At 37.7% G+C, this 23,800-nt stretch overlaps 2 long non-coding RNA genes across 2 annotated transcripts in view; one reads left to right on the forward strand and one right to left on the reverse strand.

The window, feature by feature from the left end:
* Positions 1-23,800, reverse strand: part of LOC136850697 (uncharacterized) — a 553,838-nt gene that overhangs the window by 395,940 nt on the left and 134,098 nt on the right. The gene's annotated exons all lie outside the window — the stretch shown is intronic.
* Positions 4,687-23,095, forward strand: LOC136850690 (uncharacterized). The gene is made up of 2 exons (XR_010856689.1): positions 4,687-4,827; positions 18,862-23,095. It is a non-coding gene; the product is annotated as an uncharacterized lncRNA (long non-coding RNA).

Raw genomic sequence — 23,800 nt, forward strand, 5'->3', positions numbered from 1 at the left:
GAAAATAATCAGAAAAAAAAAAAAATCAGTGCTGCTGAACCCTGTAACAAATAAGCCTATCGTTTCCAAAACAATAAAGAATAGACCGCTTTCCAGACCGTCTGGAACTAGGCCATAAGTTTGCATACCAGCAACATGCCTGGTAATATTAGCAATAAGACTACCACTGCTGCACGAACATTCCATCTAACTGTGCCATCTATTGTTCAAATGGTATCGGGAAAAGACGAGACGACAACGCTGCTCTGAAATTTCCATCTATCGTCCACATGGTATTCCACAACTACAGAATTACCAAGGTCATCTGCTTCGACTACTAGGTCATTGAGGCCTACACGTGGAAAATAACGCTGTATAACAGGAGGAAGCCACCCCCCCTCCCCCCTTGCATTATGAATCGATTTTTGGAGAGAGTGAAAGGTGCAATTCCATCCCACAGCACAGTAATTCCCTAAATGTGTCGTTGAGGCGGGTATTCGATGTTGGCCGCGAGAAAGAACACGAGGGATTGACTAACCAGTCGTAGAGCTTTCATTCAGCTTACTGTAAGCAAAGAAGAAAATAACCTGAAATCAGTGCATTTCCCCTTCAAGAACAGACTACTGCCCATCAAAGACGATCCGATATTTAAATAACTGTCTCTTTCTGCGTGAGTGAGTTAGTGTGTGCGGTCTTGCATGCTGAAAGAGAAGAGGAAGTCGAGTGGGACGAGAAGAAAACTGCCAGACAATTATTAAAGTATTGTACGGCAAGGAAGCACTCCCTTAAATGACTGCCCTTAGTGAGCATGACATGGAAGTTCAATGGTCCTTTCCCTTACACGTTCTCTCTTCCTGTTGGTATCACTTCAGAAATACATTCAGACATCCGACTTATCATTGACAGTCTTTTAACCCAGATGGTCTGTTAGCATGAATGGTGTAAAGAGTGTCGTACCAAGAGCTTCGAGTCGATAGTGATAGTAAACATCAGTCGACACCAACGGTAAATGTACTTAAATGAAAGCGAAAGCGTACCCTTTACTGACAACTTAGAATGAACGAAGATAACTTTCATTTTCTTTTAAATACTATATTACTTGAGAGAGTTTCATTAACATTTATAGGAGAAAATTAACATTGTCATACAGTATTCGAGTTCGTACATTCTAACACTTGCTTTTTTTTTTTTTTTTTTACGATACCTTCACTAAGAAAAGCACATTACAATTTAGGAAAATACATTACAATTAAAAATGCATATTACCATTGTAATCCAATGTATATTTATAAGCTTACTGATCCTTCAGGAAAATTAATTACAATTACGAATATGTAATACTAATGTAATCCAATATACGCTTATGAATTTTCAAAAATAGACACTTTAACCGAATAGGTGACATTTAATACTGACCTTGCTGTTTAAAGAATCATTCAAAAGCTGACGTAAGTTGGAGAATCGTAATTTGTATCCGTCCGCATTCTTCAGATGCTCAATTCCTCTAAATTATCTTTTACTTCATTTTACTTGGACGGTTTTTTGTCTCCCTACAGTCTACTTTGTCTGATTCCCTTATGGCATTTTCACATTATACTCACTTTCCTCGACCTACAGGGTTTTGAGACCATTGCGCATTCTCCGACACTGAATCACACCAGGAATTCTAAAACATAATCGCGAATAGCGCGCTCTGTTAATTTCGTTTGTCTATATTTTTTGACCTTCCCCAAACAGCTACCCGTCTTTCTCTCTCTCCATTCTCGTTAGACATTGAAATTTCTCTCTCTCTCTCTCTCTCTCTCTCTCTCTCTCTCTCTCTCTCTCTCTCTCTCTCTCTCTCTATATATATATATATATATATATATATATATATATATATATATATATATATATATATATATATATATTACCAGTGAAGTGTCAATTTTTAGAAGTACAAATATTGTCAGACCATCTAGTGAAGGGTTTGTGGACCACACAAAGTGGGAAAAAATGCGCCAAAAGTAACCACACTTTAATCTTGTGCCATGTCGCAATTGGAAATGACAGGATTCTCGCCTCTCTGCGTTTGGTGTTCGAAGTTCATGGCTTCAGCCCTGTCAGTTTCTCGGGTAACTGATGAATGTAGAGCTATGTCGGGTAGTCCTCCAATGTCTGGAAGACTCGGCAGGCAGGTGAATGAATACAAATGACTAAGTCTGAAGACAATGGATAAGTAGTGTTGCAGTAGCAAAATTTTGCTACTCCCAATTCCAAAGAGTGAATCGATAGGTAGTGTTGCATTACCAAATTCTTGGTTCTCAGTCTGAAGAGTGAATGTATTGGTAGTGTTGCAATAGCAAAAGTTTGTGAATCTGAAGTCTGAGTGAATGAATAGGTAGTGTTGCAGTGGCAAAATTTTGTAAATCTCTAGTTTGAAAAGTGAATCGATAAGCAGTGTTGCAGTAGGAAAATTGTGAATCTGAGTAAGTGTAAGTTGAAGACTAAATGGATAGGTAGCACTGCAGTAGAAAAACGCCGATTCTAAGCACACAAGGACCAGAAACGGAAAGGCATGAGAGTGAAAGGTCCTGTTAGGCGAGTCTGGACTTATTCTAAACTGGGTTTGGAAATATGCAAAAGGTGGTTGTGCTGAGAAATCTAAATGCAAAAGAAAGTGATGAAATGAGCATTCTGAGGTGCAGACATAGGCCCGGTGAGAAGAACAAGTATAGGTAAACAGGAAAAGAACAAGTATAGGTAAACAGGAAAGTATATTGGGAAGTGGAGCTGGCATTTCCACAGGTAACTGCGAGTATTTAATTTCGATTATGAAGAGTGGGGAAGGGATCACAGACTAGGTGAACCAAGGAAGAGAGCCAAATGTGTGCAAAACAATGCGTGGAAATCTGGAGCGTCAATGGAAGCCTGGGTAGGAATGTACAAAGGGACTGTTGAACCAAGTTATAAAGGTGAACTGCTTACACAGTATGAGTGACAAATGTCAGACGGTAGGCAATGTGGAAATACGAGGTGGTGATGGGTTAATAAGGGTGAAATGATGTATCTTTTTTTTTTTTTTAAATGCTTAGTTTTATTCATGAATTCTGATGACCTTCGTTTCAGTAATACAACTTGTGTTACATACCCAGTCCACTAAAATAAGCAAGGGTTAATGATTATCATACTTCAACAATTTCAGATGCATATTCCTATGAGTAACTTGTAGGACCCTTGATTACAAGGTGGCCAGAAATAGTCACAGGAAAAAAAGTCACAATTTTGATTTTGTAAAATGATGAGATAAGGATAATGTTCTGCTGCAGAGGAAGACCAATAAAGGCCGCTAGGCAGATGACATAACAGGTAATGGAAGGAAGGGAGCTCGAAATCCAATTCGTATGACGGTGCAGTCTATGTTGGGTAGTTCGATGCGCTGCTGGAGTCTGTATGTGTTCGATACAGAAGCCGAAATATGAGAGGAGCAGTAAGGGGGGGGGGGATTTTAAAGCAGAACACCAAATTGGAAGGAGATAAAAAGTTAACAAGAAATCGTCAGAGAAATGAAAGTTACTTTTCTCCTGAAGTTACGTACGGTTACGTTTATCCTGAAACAGACGTAAATAATTCAACAGAACCCTTTTAAGCAGAATAAAATTCAGTAACTTCTGTAAAACATCACTTCACATTTTATTTAGCACCTTTTCATTAATAGAAGGGTGGACAAAATTTGATTTCCAGCATTGTGAGAGAGAGAGAGAGAATATGTTCTTCGAGGTATATTGACAAAGTATGAAAGCTATCCACTCAACAGTTCGTGGTGAAGGTACAACAACATTACTTTTCGAGATAATTGGCCTCTGCATTAAAATAAATCTTATGATAAGAGCTACAGTTCGAATTCAAAATAGATCATCCAAGTACTGTAATACTTAAAGAAACTAGATTCATTGCCTATAATTTTTTCCAGTCAATAAGTAATCACACACACACACATATGTGTGTGTGCGTGTGAATTTTTATCACATCACCGTGATTCATATACAAGCATTAAGCTACAAACGTGCTTTACTATCCAACTCGCTTATTCCCGAGGTAGAGTGAAATGGATATTAAAGGACGTTTGTGGCTTAATGCTTATATATGTATATGTATGTATATCAAAATACGTGTTTTTGTATATATATATATATATATATATATATATATATATATATATATATATATATATATATTATATATATATATATATATATATATAATATATATATTATATAATTATATGATTATATATATTTAAATATATATATACATATATACATACATACATACATACTATATGCGTGTGTATGTGTTGCGACGCAGATTCGTTGTTACGCATGCAAAGGTTAAAAATCAATACCCGTAACGATCCTTGACACGAAATGAACAGGTCTTAGAACTGTACCTGAAATAAAAAAAAAAAAAAAAGGGGGCTGTAAGTACTGTACGTACTGTAATGGCAATGAAGAGAAACCCAAAAACACATCTACGAACTGCTTTTGTCTTGTTTTACAGAGGCAAATGCAAGGCCATACCTGACTGGCACACATTGTGGAGTAATAAGCAATAGTGACGTCTCGTATACGAACGTAGATGAAACCGTCATACGGAACGCGTATAGGTTTGTGGTGAAGCAAACGTGAGCAACCTGTACATTCATTACGTTGTGAATCACCGAGTCGACTCATATATAAGCCTTTGCTCCTTGGTGGTAACCATAACAGAGTCTGTACATTTTAGTGCAAAGAAAATATCAGAACCTGCTGATGAACCTCATATCAAGAAATTGCACGGGGAAAGTTCCATCGATTTCAATCTTTATCTGTAAGTACAAGTCCAGACGTAATCCACTACTGAATGAAAACCTTTTGTCTAACTTAACATTGAGGAAATGTTAGCTGTTAGAGCAAAAGTGCAATCTTGTTTGTCTCATATCTTCTTGGGCTACATTATAATGCTAGTATAGTTAATCCCGTGGTCATATCAGGTCATATCAATTTTATTTTCATAATGCTTGTGAATAAGGGTCGTAGACCATTTGGTTAAATAGGTCTTTAGTTTTTTTCTTTCAAATGTCTTTGGCGAAGAAATTTAAGTCGCCCCCACTCTGGAGGATAATGTTCGTTTCCGGTCCGAACTTCCCTACACTGGCTTTTATTATTTAGAACCTTCATTAGAAATAATAAAGAAAAAACTATATAATTCTCGCAAACTAGTATCACATTAAAAAGTTATATTTATGTAAATTGAAGATTTTTTCTAAGTTTCAATTTCAGCTTTCCCGTGATTTCCTAAGCTCCCATGAGTGCGTTTGTACATCATTACGTCACATTGGTTTGTTGTGGTTGGCGAACATCATTTGCGGGGCGTATACCCCCGTCTTGGTGACTCGGGTTTTTTGAACTAATTTGTGCGACTCATCAGATCAATCAAGGCGAAACGTTTATACCATGTAACTAGGCCTCTTTTTGAATACGATTGAAATCGCCCAATAATAAACCGGGTTTTCATTTGGATCTTACTTCAGAACCAATGAAAACGAGTCGTATTTCATGAGCTTACTAATTTTCCGTTATTTCAAATTTCACCCAAGACTAATATTTGGCAAAATGGTTGTAATTCTAATCATTCGCACAATTGACGCCGCACGTAATTGGTGTGAATTTACACACTATTAGTGCATCGGGATCGACGCCGCACATAATTGTTGTGAATTTACACAGTATTAGTGCATCGGGATCGGAAAGGTTTCGAACATGACAAAGCCTTATCGTTTTTAAGTCACGGAGTTCTTTTCAAGTTCTGTTACTTGATTGAAGTGTTCCAAGCCCTGTACTTTAAGAGCCTGAAGTGTGCCAAGCCCATGTATTTAAACGAGCCGATAAGAATTTGTGGCACAGTGATAATAGCATCTCTCCTAAAATCTAGAAAACAAAGTTGTGGCTACACTGTTAGCGACTCTTCGGGAACTTTTCTTGAAAGAAATTTTCCTCCAGGGAATTTGGATTTATTTATATGTGAGTGGCGCTCTAAAACAAAATGTACGCGGTCGCGATGGGAACCAAGTCCCTGATGGCATGCGACTAAGCGAAGGGATTAATTTTCCGTACTAAATGAACCAGCTCTTTACTCTAAAATGAACGATTTGGCTTGGGAGGTGACGACTTTTTGAGAGTTCTTATCTTACTCACCTCAATGGTATGCCCTCGAGAAATATCCATATCGCCCCTTGAGGTATGCCTTCGAGAAATATCCATATCGTCCCTTGAGGTATGCCGTCGAGAAATATCCATATCGCCCCTTGAGGTACGCCTTCGAGAAATATCCATATCGTCCCTTGAGGTATGCCGTCGAGAAATATTCATATCGTCCCTTGAGGTATGCCGTCGAGAAATATCCATATCGCCCCTTGAGGTATGCCGTCGAGAAATATCCATATCGTCCCTTGAGGTATGCCGTCGAGAAATATCCATATCGTCCCTTGAGGTATGCCGTCGAGAAATATCCATATCGCCCCTTGAGGTATGCCGTCGAGAAATATCCGTATCGCCCCTTGAGGTATGCCGTCGAGAAATATCCATATCGTCCCTTGAGGTATGCCGTCGAGAAATATCCATATCGCCCCTTGAGGTATGCCTTCGAGAAAAACGCATATCGCCCCCTCTGCATGCCTCGTCACCTCTGTTCCCTTTCAAAATTTATACATAAGGTATTAGTAAGGTTATTTTACTAAATAAATACATGGGTATTAGTAAGGTTATTTTACTAAAGGAGGTACTCGAATTATATAAATGTGGTAATTATATTTTACTAAAGAAGGTACTCGAATTATATTAAAGTATATTATTCCCCCCGGCTCATCCTGAACAATGTGAAGGATTGTCGAGAAAAACGGATCCAATATTTTTCACGACATACGCCGTATAAAATTGTAACTAACATTTTTGAAAAGAGCTCATCAAATTACGACTTGAAAAGTAAGACAATACTCCCCCTCCCCCTTTCCATAGCTATCCGACTGTAATATATTTCTTTCTGATGTCTGTTCTATGTAGCTGAAGCAAAGAATTTTGCATTTAATCTCTTTTAATCTGTATAATCAAATATTTATTATTTTACTAATATCTGTATTTTATTTTATTACTGTTATATTAGTTCAGCGCAGTCTCGAATATTGATTATTACTGTTAGTATTTTTACTAATTATTATTATCATTATTGTTATTCGGTTTAACGTGCTTTTTCCCATTTTTATATGGGGTAAGCACGATGCCTTCTTTTTGAAGGACTTTGATTTGGCGTTGGGGTAGGCCGTAGCCTTGATCGGCTGCCCTGCCTGACATCGCCCAGACCCCGGTAACGAATGTGCACATGTATTGTACCAAATCCCCAGCTCCCTTTCTCCCAGCAGCAAGGAGAACAGGGCGGTTAGGTCGACAGATCGAGACGTATGAGGTGTCTTGTTAATTTTTTTTTTATAAGTTGGAGTGGCCTTTTTTGTGTGTATTAATCTATAACACCCGTTTGCTTTCAGCAAACCTATCCGTTGATTACATACGTAATCCCGGGGTGTCTACACTGAAAGCAAAGTGTCCACCTCTCTGACCGGTCAGCTGCAGATTTGAACCCGCGCCAAAGACCTCTATGAAGTCCTAGGCTGCTGCTCTACCGACCAAGCCATCAAGGCTCTATTATTATTATTATTATTATTATTAATATTATTATTATTATTATTATTATTATTATTAATATTAATTGACCCAATTTCACAAAAACAGGTTGACTGCAGCACTCCAACCATTGTGGTCAAGGCCTAAGCATCTACTCTTGGATCCAGATCTAAATGGTTCGGTCAAGGCCTAACCATCTACTCTTGGATCCAGAACTAAACGGTTCGGTCAAGGCCTAAGCATCAACTCTTGGATCCAGATCTAAACAATGTCAATCATAAATTATTCCTGTAAAGAGCAGGCCTTTCTTTGCATACATTCATTAACCAGTAATGTACAAAATTAAACACACACACTAGACACTCAACATTAACTAAATACCCACCATAACCTAACACTCAACACTCCACACTAACCACGCACTGAGTACTCTACACTCACTGAAACTAAACGCTCACTAAACATTCACTCAGCATTCTACACTCAATCTAAACATTCATTAAACATGAAACACTCGCTCAATCCTAAACATTCATTAGACACTAAACACACTAAACATTCATTAAGCACTCACTAAGCACTTGAACACACTAAACATTCATTAAGCACTTGATATACACTAAACATTCAGTAAGTACTCGCCATACACTAAACAATCATTAAGCACTTGATATACACTAAACATTCAGTAAGTACTACTAAACACTCACTTGATACTCGTTATACTCTAAACACTCATAAGCACTCAACATTCACAAAACACTCATATTAACATTAAACACTAACTAAACATTCACCAAGTACTCACTAAACACTAAACATTCACTAAGCACCAGTAATACACTATATCCGCACTACTTCAGTGATACTCATTTAATATGTAGGATGAAACTACCAAACCTTTAGCCTAATATATGTTGTTATATATGTTGGCCACCCTGGAGTGCTTTTGCGCATGCTCATTGATACAGGGGGAGACTTTTGTTAAAAAGTGGAGCAGCTACTTTCGGGAAAAGTTTGAGGGGGGGGCGGAGGGAGACAGTCAGATAAATACATAATCAGCTAATTATGGTATTGTACAGTCGGGGAAACCAGTTAACATATATTTACATACTTTATTTCACAAAAACTAAAATACGGAGGTAAAAAAACTGTGTGAACAATCTGCAACGTGAAAAGTGGGCTTATAAGTGTATTTTCTCAGGATTATATAAAACGCTTTAGAGGAGGGAAATTACCTACAGTAATATCATCATGCAGTGTCATTTGGCTCCTGAGACTGACACAGGAGACGGAGGTGGATGGAAGGTGAAAGGTTGGAAGAAAGTAGTTGTTCCGAGGGGAAGGTAGGGAGTGACAAAAAAATATCGATGCAATTACTATAAAATCACATTCATTGTCCACAACCTATTTTCTCAAGACGAGAGAGCGAGAGAGAGTTGGTATGTAATCACACAAGTATCCAGCGAATGTAATTGCTTCTTAATGACATTCACATAAATTTATTTTGCTCATTTACTTTCTTAAATGTGGCCAGCACTCTTTTATGATATTAATGAGTGAACAGCCAAGTCATGCCATTGCTCCAGCATTTACGTGAAAAACAAACATTCCTTATTACTGTCTTGGACGCTTCGAGAACCAGTCAGGCAGCCTCTATCAAGGGAGGAACACCGAAAATATATAGCTTGATAAGTATCGTCTAGTTAATATATATATATATATAATCCACTGACAGCTTCATCCGGCGATGTTGACCACGCGTTTATTGTGAAATATGCACGATATTAGTATGCAATAAATGCTCTCTGCTAGATATTAGTACACTTTTCTCAATTAACAGAATCCAGATCCAAGTTCTTATGATATGAACCTATGAAATCATGGAAGGTCACATTCCACTCATGGTCTGATGGTTGGCTGCATCATCAATGATAGAAGGTCACATTCCACTCATGGTCTGATGGTTGGCTGCACCATCAATGATATGAACCTATGAAATCATGGGAGGTCACATTCCACTCATGGTCTGGTGGTTGGCTGCACCATCAATGACTCTTGGCTCTGAGACGCAAATATTAGCTTTAATAGCAATTATGCTTCAATTACTTGGTGCTGGTCATTGATCCCTTAGAGACACGCCAACATATAAATGACTGATATATATATATATATATATATATATATATATATATATATATATATATATATATATATATATATATATATATATTATTGTGTGTGTGTGTGTGTGTGTGTGTGTGTGTGTGTGTGTGTGTGAGAATAACAAATTGTTTTTGTGTGTGTGAAATAATTGTTTTTAATGATTTTTTCGTATTAAAAAGGATATTTATTTTGTCTTAGCCAAGAACTAAAGACATACGAAATTTGCGTGCAACAGTGAAAATAGACAAAGCTTATTTTATTATAGGCTTCAATAGAATTTTTGTATATGATAAACAAGAAAGGTATGCATTCTATATTCCAGTATCCATGCTACAAAGAATATTAAGTATAAATTGAAAGTAAAAGAGCGTTTGGCAACAGTAAGTGGCTGATAAATTATGATTAAAACTGTGCCATAATAAGATTGTTTAATAGGGACTGGTCAAGGTTATGGTATTAGACACTGAATTTATCCTAATGCAAACCACTGTTAAGAAATGGAGTAAGAAAACTACACTTTTATTATAAAGTTTGACGGAATTAACACAATATTTTCAGTCGTTGTAGCTACATTACTTATCCTTTTAATGGGAAAGTCAGAACTAGCTTCAAAAAGGTTAGGATTTGGGAGAAAAATCGGAAACGGAGCTATACATGCTTCGACAGTTCATCGTCGCTACCTTACTAACAACTCCTCCCTCCTCACGCACCCCCAACCCCCCGTCCCTCCTCCTCTATTTCCTACGTCAGTCTCAAGAGCCAAACGCAAGTGTATGATAATATTACGTTATGTAATTTCCCTCTGATACAACTTCTTATATAATAATAAAAAATCACGTATAAAACCATTAATCACGTTGTAGTTTGTTCGTAAACTTTTTTCTATGTCAAGTCATTTTGTTTCTTTTAAAATAATCAAGTATATATATACTAACAGGTAAGGAAACGTCTCCACCAATAAGGCTTGCCTTTGAGACAGAGAATTCATTCATATTTTCAACATTTTCTACTACATAAACAAAAGCGGCGTTGCCATTTACCGTGTCTAGTGAACGCAGCGGTGTAAAAGGAGTCTTTTCCCTGACTGTACAATATGAACTCCCAAAGTGAGGGAAACCGTCTCAAGCATTCATACTAAAGGAAAATGGCAGTTTGAGGAATAGTTGGGGATAGGGAGGGATCGAGAACGCTCTTTAATGGTTGAGGAAATGGGAATCATGTGTGATGTTTACATATTATTCCTTCCTAGTTCATGTTTACAGCTGTCGTTTTGTTCTGCAATCGATTATTTGTTCTTTCGACCTCATTAGTCCCACTGTATAGCATGAGTCAACTTTCTATTTCTCTTCCTTGCATCTTCCTCCCCAATCCCCCTCCCCAATCGCACCTCACCACATCCATCCATCCATCTGATCCGCTGACGCCCCACACACCTCCCCCGTCACTGGCATGTTCTTAGTTCTCTTGATTGGTTCCACCTCCTCTCTTATTACATGGCCATAGTATTTCGGATGAGCTACTCTAAGTTGAGTATACCTTAGTTTTACCAGACCACTGAGCTGATTAACAGCTCTCCTAGGGCGGCCCCGAAAGATTAGACTTACTTTACGTGGCTAAGAACCAATTGGTTACTTAGCAACGGGACCTACAGCTTATTGTGATCCGAACCACGTTATAGCGAGATGTGAATTTCTCGGTTCTACCAACTCACCCAGTGAAGAGTGAATTTCTCAGTTCTACCGACTCACCCAGTGAAGAGCTTACGAGCTTCTCTACCCTTCTCCTTTACATATACCACACATGCTTCTTATATCCTGGCTTTCCCTCGTTTCCAGTAGTGATAAGCCAGCAATCCATTTTACCATCTTCATCTCGGTTCTTTCCAACAGCCCCTCCGCCTTCCTCATAAGTGCCTAAGTTTCTGCTCCAAATAATAGTACAGGCCTGATGATAATGGCATTTTCTTGTCTGAAACGACTCCATTTCGTCGTGTCTCGCTGCTTTCTCAGTATCTCCTACCTCTTGTTATTATTGATCCCAAGTAGTTAAACTCATTGTTCCGTTTTAGCATTGTACCATCCTCCACTTGAATGGTAACTTCATGTCCTTTACCACTAATCATGAGCTCAGTCTTTCCAATGTCCACTTTCTTCCCTAGTACTCCTCTCTCTCTCTCAAACACCAATAAATAACTCCTTTTGTAAACTAAACTGGTTCCTTCTAAATACTTCTCGTGAACTTGTCATCCTATAAAAATCATCCTATAAAAATACCATCCACTGTGCTCTTTCCTTTCTAAACCCACTGCTGCCCATGTATATCTTAACAACTCGACCTTCCTTCTACTATTCTCGCTAGTAACTTGAATACATGCTCCAAAACCTTTATACCTCCGTAGTTCCCATAGGTTAACATATCTCCATTTTTTATGCATTTTAATTATCCAATTATCGTTTCAGTCCCTTGGCATTTCCCCCTTTTTTTATGCATTTTAATTATCCAAGTATCGTTTCAGTCCCTTGGCATTTCCCCTACATCACAGATGTTTTCCAATATTGTGTGCACCCACTCTTTCCCGAGATTGCCCAATGCTTTAATCATTTGCAATGTTACCTCAGACTTTCCTGCAGCTTTATTTACATATCCTTTCTTTATTCTCGACTTCACTCTCTGATGTTTGCTGTTGGTCTTTCTACTGGAGGGAAAAGTTGCCTTCTTCACACTCGATCTGTGTTTACTAGTTGTGAAAAATATTCTTTCCACTCTTCCTCAATTAAGATTCTTTCCTCAGTTAAGATATTTCCATTTTCATCTTTAATAATTCCTACCTTTCCATTTTCATCTTTGAAAACTACCTCATATACATCCTGCCTGTCTTGTTTTGCAATCTTTTATTTCATCTTTATTGATTCCTACCTCTCCTACATCCTGCCTGTCTTGGTCTGCAATCGTTCATGTCCCAACTAATGACAATTATCGCTATACAGTATCATATTCCATGTTATATTGTTATAACGCTACTTCTTTTTTTTTTCCTGTATTTCCTAATGACCTTTTTTTTCTTTGTTTCCATTATAAAAAGTATGGTAGATCTTTAGTAGCTCCGCGCCGGCTATTTCCTTCTAACTTAACTGTTTCTACAGTTTTTTGGAGCTACCAAAAGTATTTCCTGTTTTTCTGTAATAGGTTCTTCTTCTCCACACCCCCAACCCCTTTCCCCTATAGCTCCTCCACTGGTTTTCTTCTACCTTTTGTTCGACTGCCGCCGACCCTACATGTTTCAAATCTTGCTAGGACGCTTTGTTATATACTTATTCTTCCTATTCCTGACTGAATCCCACAGGGAGGTGGGCTGACTTACTGAGACAGACGATTTTCATTGACACAGGGAAACTGACGGATTACTTGGTTTCCACCTAATATATCAAACATGATCTGTACATGTTATTCCTTCTTATTTGCAGTTGTGAATTTTGCAATCTTTTATTTCACGTTCTTCATTGCCACTCATGTACATTAATCCGTTCGCAATTGATGACATATATTATTTCATTAATCTTCCGCTGTATATTGCTACAACATTGTTTTTGTTTATGTATATATTTTCATATGTATTTTATGATGACCAACCTTTTTTCTCTATTTCCATTATAACAAGTATATCCCATTATTCTGTAATACTTCATAGTTTCCTCCCCATCATTGTTTTTCTAGGCATCTTTTCCTGCATTTTCCACATATTGCATGTCCCTGTAGGCAACATACCAATTTTTCCCATTCCTTTGTTACTCAATGTTCTTAATGATATATCTGCATTTAAGAACTGTCGATACCCCCTTTTATGGAAACCCCTTGTTTTCTAGTTGTGTCCATTGTAACTGTGAGCAACAAGGTATGTTAGGTTAAGGATGTTTAGTATACTTCCCTTTACAAGAATTTACCTTCACTGGGGGATCCGGGAGCTGCTAAGTAACACAGTCTACCGAGTTAGTTTAGGTAAGGTTAAGGAAGGTTAGGCAATTCAACCCCCCCCCGCCCCCACCCTGCTAAGCAACTGGCTGCTAGGCTAGGCTAGTAAACGTTCCTTTATAATAGGATTCCTTTAAAGGGGTTTCCGGTGGATGGGACCCCCCCCGTTAAGTAACACTGCCTACAAGGTTAGGTTAGAAAAGGTTAGGTTACCTTTGTTCCCTTTATAACTTGAAAATTGTGGAGTTTCATATTATGATGGTATCCTTTTGTAACTTGTTGCCTTAATAATTTGTTGGTAGGTTTCTACATATCTCTGGTGATTTCCCACATTCCTATCTACATTCTTCAAGAATCATTTTTGGCGTCTTGTTTCAAATGCATCATTTCCCCCAAAACTTCTCTCGACTAATCAACAGGCTTTTCACCCATACCAATCTGTGTTTTGATCACCCCTAGTGATTCATTCCCTTCATATCAGAACAATGATAGATTCCATACCGTCTACATCCCGCTCCACTTAGTGGACTCGTGAAAGTTTACCCATTTCATGTGAAAATATTGAGTGGTGAAAGTTTACCCACTTCATGTGAAAATAGTGTGGTGAAAGTTTACCCATTTCATGTGAAAATGTTGTGTGGTGAAAGGTTGCCCATTTCATGTGAAAATATTTTGGTGAAAGTTTTACCCATTTCATGTGAAAATCTTGTGTGGTGAAATTTTACCCATTTCATGTGAAAATATTGTGTGAAAATATTATGAATTCACTTATTATTTCGGTAATTACAATATATTAACTTGTGTCAAGAGCAGACTTTTAAGAGAAACTGGTGTTTTTGCCCCCAATTTGGCAGTGAGTGTAGACTGGAAATTGAGGAAGAAACCACATGTGCGATAAGTCTTATGCCCTTGGCCAGAAAAACGTAAACAGGTGCCATTTCTACGGCTCACTATTCCGGAACACCTGGTTTTCAAAAGGCCGTTTAGATGTTGAGACTATTTTGACATTTTGCTTCCTTTTTGTATCAAATTGGTATTTGTAAAAGTAGGACCTTCATTTGTCAAAGTAGATGAGGTCAACCTGGGAAGAGAAATACAACATTGGGAGCGTAGTCGATGGCCGGTGGGTAATTAGGGAATTGCAGACACACCCGAGTATTTTTTTGCTGTGTCGGTCGAAGACAAATTCTCACACATTTATAGTCTAATCAAAGATTACATCGAACCCGGCACAACAAATGTTTCTGATTGCTGAGAGGCCTACGACTGCCTTCCAAATGAAGGCTTTATTCATTTAAAAGTCAATTACTCGGTGAACTTTATTGTTTCACTAACTGGTGCTTGTACATACACAATTGAAAGGTGCCGTGAACTTATGAAATGTACCAGTGCCCAGCTGGGCGAGGGGGTTCCGTTTTCGGCCAGCACTCTGCTGGCCGCCAGTTCGAATCTGTGACCGGCCAATGAAGAATAAGAGGAATGTATATTATGTCTGGTGATAGAAATTCATTTCTCGCTATAATAAGGTTCGGATTCCACAATAACATGTAGGCCCCGTTGCTAGGTAACCTATTGGTTCTTAGCCACGTAAAATAAATCTAATCCTTCGGGCCGTGCCTAGGAGAGCTGTTAATCAGCTCAGTGGTCTGGTTAAACTAAGGTATACTTATGGATTGTACCCCTAGAATACGGTCGCAGAAAATATAATTTTGTAGGCTATACCGAAATTCAGTTTAAAGAAAAGTACTAGGTTCTACGCTTTCATATTTCACAATATTGTACAAATCATTTGATCTGTTGCCGTGGAAATTGATATTTCCATTACTGTTATGGTGATGTACATTATGTGTTTTTTTGTTTGTATTACATATAACCCCACATTTTTATACCACATTTATTGCCCTCTAGACCATTTACCTATATCACTTGTTAGCTTTTCATTCATTCGTCTTTGTTCTTTAGATTTTCATTCATTCATATGTCTTTGATCTTATGGCTGATTTCACACACACTTCTTCACTCTTTTGCCCCCACTCCCTTTCATCAGTCTGTTCCTCACTCCACTGTCCATTCCTCTTCGTCTGTTAGCTTCTCGCACCCCTTCACTCCCATGTCCCTCCATCTCTACACCATTTCCCACCTCCCTCTTCCTCACTCAAACGTTCCCTCCCACTTCCTGTTATTTAGGCGATTCTCTTTTAATAGATGACTCGCGAGTTTCCATCACTTCCCTGATGCATCCCTACTTTCCCCCATCCCCCATTTGCCCTTCCCTTCCCTTCCCCTGGCCGATCCCTTCTTGAACATGTGGCTCCCAGGTACCTTGTGCGTGCATGGAACCATTCCAGTGTGGCCAGCACAACAATATGTCCGCTCTCTCATCCTGTGTTTTCCCCCCACCCAAAACCCAGCGCCCTCAAAGGGTCCCCAACGTTGTTGGATAAAAATGTGAGATTGATAATAATTGACCGCCAATAAACGCCGCCACCATCAACATCAGTAACATTAAAAGTACAGGAAAAACCCAATTTCCAATGTAATCGGCCGTGTGTTATTCTAGTGTATTATCAAGCTGTGACCGCAGGTCTAACATCAGTGCAAAACGACTACTCATAAATAGCACAAATTTAAAATAAGGTATTTCCATTTCCCGTAATTTAGTAAAAGGGAAAATTGCTTTTATGCCCAAATTGTGAATGGCCTAAAGTAATAATTTTTTAAAGTTGAGTTTTACCAAATTTATTATTGCATTCCACTATAGTTACACGAAGACGGGATCGGGATTTTTATTTGAGAACAGCAAATGCGATGAAAATAATTTTAAAAAGTAAAATTTTACCAAATAATATTATCAGATACCACACTAGTTTTACAAAGTTATTCCTTGCTAGCATTAAATGCAGTGAGAAAGAACCGCATGGGTAGCCACAAATGTTGGAGAAATTAGGTACTAATATACTGGGTTATATCTCGCAGGAAAGTAAATGTCTCCTTATTGCCAGCATAAAGCCTTTAACAATAATGCTTGGTGAAGTACTACCATGACTTAGCCACCTTTGTTATTAGAGAACGTGGTATCTACTCTACTAGGTTATTTCCCACGGGAAAGTCTCGGTTGTGTATAGTTAAATTAAGAGAGAAACAAAAATATCGAAAAGATTGGTTTTGAGTACCAATGTCAACTTTTGCCAACTAACTCTGGTGAAATTTTGTAAATAAGTTTCAAAGATTATAGACCGAGTACAAATAAAGGAAAGCTGGCGAAAGACCAAGTATGAATAAAGGAAAGTTGGTGAAAGACCAAGTACAAGTTAAAATGTTGGCGAAAGGACAAGTGTGGGTAAAACTTGAAAGTACTATTGCCCACCCTTCTAGGTTCGGCATCTTCCAGTTAACGTGCCAAATGGGTCCCCTTTTTAGTACCAGCCACTCGGGGATGCGCATAAAAACAAACAAAAATAAAAAATCACGGTGAATGCCAAAAACATAGAAGACTTAGAAAAAGATGAACTAAAGACGGTAGTGCTATTAAAGAAAAACAGGCAGAAGAAAGCGGCGAAAGAACAAGTACCAATAAAAGAAAGCTGTCAAAAGACCAAGTATGAATAAAAAGAAATCTGTCAAAAGACCAAGTATGAATAAAAAGAAATCTGTCAAAAGACCAAGTATGAATAAAAAGAAAACTGGCAAAAGACCAAGTATGAATAAAAAGAAATCTGTCAAAAGACCAAGTATGAATAAAAAGAAATCTGTCAAAAGACCAAGTATGAATAAAAATGGCAAAAGACCAAATATGAATAAAAAGGAAGCTGTCAAAAGACCAAGTATGAATAAAAAGAAAACTGGCAAAAGACCAAGTATGAATAAAAAGAAATCTGTCAAAAGACCAAGTATGAATAAAAAGAAAGCTGGCAAAAGACCAAGTATGAATAAAAAGAAAGTTGGCAAAAGACCAAGTACGAATATAGGAAAAGGTGGGGAAAGACCAACTATGAATGAAAGAAACCTGGAGAGAGACCAGGTACAATAAAAAGAAAGCTGGTGAAAGAAGACCAGCGACAAAAAAAAAAAAGAAAGGATTACGATTGACCAAGTATAAGAAACTTCTACTCCACCCTTCTAAGGTTGGCTACGTCCAGTTGGCATGCAAAATGGCCGCCGTGTTCAGTACCAGCCCCTTCGCGATGAACGTAAAACAATTGAGCGAATACCATAAACCTAAACAAACATAACAAAAACTTTGACTAAAAGCAGTAAATATTCCAGTCAGCGACTGGCGGGAACCAGGCCGCGGCAATAGTGGAAGTTTTACCCAAGTAAGAATAAAGGACCCAAGTACGAATTAAGGGAAGCTGATAAAAGGCCAAGTACAAGCAAAGGAAAGCTGGCGAAGAACTGAATGTGATAATAGTTAATAGTAAGTTAAGTATTCTTGGTAAAATAAAACGAAGTCGATAATCCCTGTAAGTGAAATCGTGGTAAATGTAAAACGAAGTCGATATTCTCTGAAAGTGAATTTTATCAATGAAAACTAAAATATAAGTAGACTTTACAAAGTTCCTCAATATCAGACCAAGGGATTAAGGCTCCCAGTTCTGGAAAAATACCCAAAATTCACGCACAGTACAAGTCAAGATGCTGACCTACATTACTGCCGTTCACGTTAATAAACAAAGTATTGCCGGAAGAAATGTATAGAGGTTCATAGATGTCGACAATGTGTACTACTGAAAACTCGGAGCCTTAGTTTATAGTGTGTTACAACCTATATTCAACCTTACACGGGTTTGATTTAAAAAAAATTTTTCGGCCCCATACTGCATGGCGTTTTCAGTGCTACTTCAAAATTAGTTTCCTATTTCTGAGAGCAGTTGATCAAATTAATCTTCCAGTGTAAATTGAATTTAATTTTAGCTTTCTAAAAGAAAACAAGGTCAGCTCTTGTTGTAAATAATGTTAAACGGAATGAAATCGCAGTGTGATTTATATAGCAACATTTTTATGAACTCTGAGTGAGATTTATACGAGATTTATATACCAATTTTTTTTTCAGACCAGAAGCAATGGACTGTGGTGACCAGTACAAAAAACTCGAGCGTCATCTCCTCTCTGAACGCTTATTGCACCAGTTCAGCTTTCCACGTCCCCATCCAAGAGTTGAAGGCCAAGCAGTAATATCAAACGCAAGAAATTGGTATTCTCAGATGCCAGGCGATTTGTCACGGGAATGCAGGAGATGTAGACAAGTTTATTCTGTGCAAAAAAATGGCAAAGCTCTTCAGCCTGAAATTTGTTGCTACCACCCCTACAGTAGAAACCCAAGAGGTCCGTATAGATGTTGCGGTGGCGGACCCACAGCAAAACCTTGCAAGATTGCCCCACAACATGTCCATGAATCCCTGGACATGAACAACATGACTGGGTTCCTTCTCACTAAAGACAACTCTTCAGTGACATCTCTTCAGGCTTATGCTGTTGACACTGAAATGGTCTACACCGAAGGGGGTATAGAAGTGGGATGCCTGTCAGTTGTAAACACCCAATGTGAAGTGGTTTATGAAACGGTGGTTATCCCTGACAATCAAGTTTTGGATTACAACACAGAGTTTTCAGGACTCAAGTCTTCAGATTTCATTGGTGTGACAACAACCATGAAAGACGTTCATAGAAAACTGCGGACATTTTGGGGTCCTAACACCATCCTCGTTGGCCATGGGCTAGAAAGCGATTTAATCAAGCTGCGTGTGATTCACGATAAAGTTGTCGATACGCTTGTATTATACCCACACAAGAAAGGTCTTCCATTCATGAACACGCTCCAGTATTTGAAAGACCATTATTTACCATATAGTAGCACAAATGCCAGAAGTTCTTATAAGTGTTGTAAAGATGCAATTGCAGCTATGAAGCTCGCTCTTCGAAAGGCATAAAATGCTCCTTAATGAAACTTAATACATAGGGATTCAGTAATTAATTGGTGTAACAAGTTTTTATTCTGCATGTTTATGTAGTTCGTAAAATGGTAGTTCTGGAATGAAGTGACCATTGTTTTCTGCCCATAGTTTTCAGCCCATATAACTTCCGTAACATGTTAGCCAGCTTTGCTAGTTTTCTCACCATTTAACTTCACCGAACCATGGTATCCAACCATTTTAGTTTGCCAACCAAAGTATCCTGCTTTGTCAGCTTTCTGACCAATTTTTTTTTTTTTTTTAATGCGACACAATGCGACACCAGTGTCTTAACAGGGGAAGTTTTTTGATCTTTGTCAACAAGAACTGACATGTCAAGTTAATTACTCAAAATTATTACTGCATGTGGTAAGCCTGTTCTTCGTGACTGCTGGAAGTACCTGGCTCAAAGCCAGAGGTTAAATATACACATTTTGTAACTATGACAAGGGTATTATTTTTTCCGTTTAGCAATTAAGTTGATGAATAAACAAATTTGAAGCCGAAAGCCAATGGGAGATATAAAAAGCTAACGTATGAAGTCGTGAGAGAAATGAAAATGACTTTTCTCCTAAAGTTACTTAGTTAATCCTGAAACGGACATAAAACTTTCAAGAGAACCCTTTTGAGCAGAATAAAAATTCATTACCTTCCATAACATACCATTTTACTTGTTCTTCAGCACTTTCTGTAATACAAAGTTGCGCAAAATGTAACATCTGGAGGAGAGGAAGAGAGAGAAAATCGTAACATTCTTCGTGGTATAATGACGCAAGGTATGAAAGCTGTCTTCTTCTCACTAGTTTCTGTTTTACCAAAAACTTTATTATATGACCATAATTGCTAATAAGGTACACAAGTCCGAACCTAAAATGCATCGTACAAGCACTGTAATACTAAGAGAAACTAGACTGTTTTCCTGCAAATTTTTCCCGCCCAACAAGTAAACACTAAGGAGCACGAAATAAACTGGTTTAGAATTGTCAAATGAAATTCCTGATACGAAATTCCGACCAAAGACACCAAGCTGAATTCGTTGACAGTGGGATCTTGACACTGGATCTTGGAGGGAGCGAACGTAAAAGTGCGAATGAAAAGAATGGCGACGAAAATGAACAACAGTCGTATGGAAACCTGAGCATCTGTGATAAAAATGTTGACAGGAGAATTAGGTTAGGAGAGTCTCGGCCAAAGAAAGGAAAACGGCGCAAGGCACGACGGAGGGAGAAAGTTAACTTCAGATCAATTAAGTAATGGGGAGACCTTTGTTCGCATCCCCTTTTCGGAAGCTGAACCTGCTGTCAGTGGAACAACTTTAGTACAAGTACACGGAGAACAAGAAACTGATGCTACACTTAGAAAATCGGTAATCACCGATGGAAGTTGCGAAAACAAAAGGAAAAAATGCAGCATTAATAACAACGTTAAAAAGGGTAACACACGAAATCATACTGGCAAGCGACTGCTCAAGCATCAGAATAACGCTGGAAAAGGACAAGTGCTAAGTAGCTGAGGTTGAAGATGAACGTCGAGACGAAAGTGGAAAATCCTGAGAAGCTTCAGGGACGGTGACAAAACGGTTTAAAATAGGTAATAGGGACCCACTTGTAATATTTTTTTTGTTTTTACGTTGTCAATATCCACTATAAATGTTATTGTTTTGTGTAGTATAAACAAGCAAATTAAACTTGTTAATTTCATAGTTTGAAATTTTGTTGAACAAAATGTCGCAGGTGAGGATTCTCGGTAAGGAAATGAATGTAAATCAGTGCAAAATGTAGCTTTATGGAAGTTGATTTCCAGTTAATGGTTATCCACCTTCTGGTAGTGAAAAAAGATTAGAAAGAGAAGAGCTGTTCAAAAATGCTATACTGTACTAGTGTAGAAACACCCTGCAAAATCTGATATTAGCAGGGAACTGGAACTGCATAACAAGCCAAAGAGACTGTTCTAAATCTGGAAGCAACCTCTTATCGAAGGCTTTGTTACACTTGAAAAGTGCGTAATTCTGCTAGTAACCTCTTATCGAAGGTTTTTTTACACTTGAAAAAACGTAAATCTGATAGTAACCTCTTCTCGCAGCTTTGTTACACTTGAAAAAAGCGTAATTTTGATAGTATCCTGTTATCGAGATGCATGTTCTTTAACAAATCACCACATAAGCCTAAAGTATGTGAAAAAGAAATCTGGATTTCGATTAGGTCATATTTATGTTAGACAATTAGATTGTAAGGTACAAAAAACAAAGCATCCCAGTTGCCTGGTCAGATCATAATGTAGTGAAAACTCGGTATAGGTTAAGAAATGAGTCAAAAATAGGAAAAGTTTAATTTGAAGTTAAATTCCAACAATCTGACTAATACTGTGGCAACTGAGTGAAATTCCAACAATCTGTCTAATACTGTGGCAACTGAGTGCTTAGAGGGCGAAATTTGTGATGTGTTCGAATAAGCATAAGAGCTAAGGTGGATGCGAAAATAAAAGGCGAAAAACTTTCTCGGTACTAAATAGGTAAAGAAAAAACTAAATAGGTAAAGAAAAACAGAAAATGGAACGACTCTCACAAAAACAGAGCAATTCAGGCCTAGTTTAATAGTATTTACAGGGAACTTTAAGGGCGTATCACAAACAACCAAAAGCAATCCGAGGGTTTGGAACAGATAGCGAATAAAGTAGAGAGTAAACAATTTGTTAACAGTACTAGTCACGAACAAGGACCCTTACGAGGTAGTTATGCGTATGAAAACTGAGAAATGCCTAGGAGTTAATGGATTGCCAGCTTACTTTTAAATTTGTGATCTTGTCTGCCTAAGAATAATTTTCTCTCTCTCTCTCTCTCTCTCTCTCTCTCTCTCTCTCTCTCTCTCTCTCTCTCTCTCTCTCTCCACATGAAGGAAGTATATCAAAGGTGGATATTAATTTTTTTCAAGGTTCCAGTGTTCATATACAATTAACAATCCTTTTTTTTTTTTTTTGTTTCTTTAAACTGTCCCTGGATGTCTCAATAATCAATATTACTGATGTAATGTGCTTTAAAATATTTAACCAAGAAAATTTTTATTAAGGTGTAAAGGTTGTAAGTGTCACTATAGTCTGTGTATTCTTCAAATAGTGTCACCAGCTCATTAAGGTTTTGAACTTGTTAATATTACCAGCTCAATAAGGTTTTTGTTCTTCAATTAGTTACCAGCGCATTAAGGTTTTGTTCTTCAGTTATTCATCACATTAAGGTTTTGTCAAGGCATTTTTTCTATATTTTTGGTGTGAATATTACATTTGTAATTATAATTGAGACTAACTCTTGATGAACCAAGTCAATAAATTTATATCAATTGATGGTAATTCTTTATTTCCATTGATCTTAATTCTTTAAATTCCTCAAAGGTAAAAACGTGAAATAAATGACCACTTGCAAAATGTCTTTTTCAACTTTTTTCAATAATGAAATACAAAACATTACAAAATCAAAAAGGTTGTTACTGTAACAAATGCTGAAGACTAAAAGAATTAACTAAAAAAGGTTGTTACTGTAACAAATGCTGAAGACTGTAAAAGATTTAACTAAAAGTGACATGAAGCTCTAATGTTAAAGACAACAAAAAAAAGAAATTATCGCCACTGATGCAATTGTTTGTTAGCGACCCCCGTCTTTTAGTTGCTTTGGCAAGTTTAGCTTCATTATCACCGAAAGCATAATTGAAAAATGTAGGGAAACGAAACGTCTGACTATGTTGTATTACACTGAAAAGAAAAAAAAAAATCATAGGTCATTAATCCTGCTTGGGAATAGACCTCTATTCCCATACCATCAATCCTGTCATTTCCATAATCCATAAAGACTAGACCTCTCTTTCCATACGATCTTGAACTATAGACCTCTTTTCCATAACGTCTGTGACGAATAGGCCTCAAATCCCCATGTCATCATTGCCGGTAGTACGGTATTTTTAGAATAGAATTTAGGTCAAAGCGTTCAGCGCTGAGAAGGGAAATCGAACGCTAAGAAGGTATGAAGGAAAAAGGAAGAAAGAAAAGAATGAA

Source organism: Macrobrachium rosenbergii, chromosome 22 (assembly GCF_040412425.1).
Source record: "Macrobrachium rosenbergii isolate ZJJX-2024 chromosome 22, ASM4041242v1, whole genome shotgun sequence".
NCBI lineage: Eukaryota > Metazoa > Arthropoda > Malacostraca > Decapoda > Palaemonidae > Macrobrachium > Macrobrachium rosenbergii.